Here is a 1,114-nt window from a genome sequence, read left to right as displayed (position 1 = left end):
CCCCGCCCGGCCCGCGCGGGGATTCCCTGTGGCGGCGGCCAGGCGCAGACGGGGCGGAGCCGGCAGTGACTCAGCCGGGCGCCCTTCCGCGGGGCCGCTCCCCCAGGGAAACCCCGGGCCTGGCCTCGCGGGGGCTTCCGGCCTTCTGCCCGCGGCCCAGCTGCTCTGCCGGGGCCGGAAAAGCTCGGGGACCTCAGAGCCGGCGCCGTGACCGTGCAGCTGCCATTTCCCGGCTCTGCCTTGCCCAGGCTCCCACGCGTCTAAAGCCCTGCGGCAGAGAGCAGGGAGCCGGCTATGTCCCCCCGCTGTCCCTCTTCCCCTGGGCGGGTGGAGGGAGCCCTGCTCCTCGCTTGGCGGGTGCCGGTGTCCAGTTCCCTGGTGAATCCGTGGCTTCCCCCACGCCTGGCTCCACCAGGTCCCAGCTCTGACGAAAAGAAACGTCCCTCGGCTGGGTTGAAACCCGTGTCTGTCGACCTTGGTGGGGGGGGTCTGCAGACTGGGTCTAAGGGGTCTGCGAAAGGCAATGGTGATCAATCAAAAGTGTGCAAATACCCACGCTTGCCATTCAGGGGGGTCTGTGCCTCTGCTAAAAATATTTTGAGGGGTCCACAAATAAAAGAAGGTTGAAAACCGCCGTTTTCAATGTCTTGGCGATTTGTTTCATTGTATGCATACTTTTTCTTGTATTGCGGGAGACCGTAAATCGACTTTCTCTTCACCGTTTAGTATTTTGTAAAGCCTGATCATGCTTGCCCTCAGGCCTGTATTTTCTAAACTGAAAAGTCTCTATAGTCTCTCTCCTATGGTAGTCCCTCTATACTTCTAATCATCCTTGTTGCCCTTCTTTGGACCTTGTCAAGTCCTTCTATATTTTTTTTGAGAACTGGGCACAGTATTCAAGGTGTGGATGCACCATAGATTTATAAATGGGCAGGCTGATACGTTTTGTTTGTGATTCCCTTCTTAATGAGCCCTAACATTTTGTTTGCCTTTTTGACAGCTGCTGAGCTCTGAGCTGATGTTTTTAGCAACCTGTCCACAATGATTCCTGGATCTCTTTCCTGTGTGGTAGAAGCTAATGTCAAGCCCATCACTGTATAAGTATAGTTGGGGT

The sequence above is a fragment of the Gavialis gangeticus genome, unplaced genomic scaffold, assembly GCF_001723915.1.
Source record: "Gavialis gangeticus isolate Ggan-Ray unplaced genomic scaffold, GavGan_comp1, whole genome shotgun sequence".
Classification (NCBI taxonomy): Eukaryota; Metazoa; Chordata; order Crocodylia; family Gavialidae; genus Gavialis; species Gavialis gangeticus.
The sequence above is the reverse complement of the archived record's forward strand: the minus strand, read 5'-3'. Positions refer to the sequence as shown.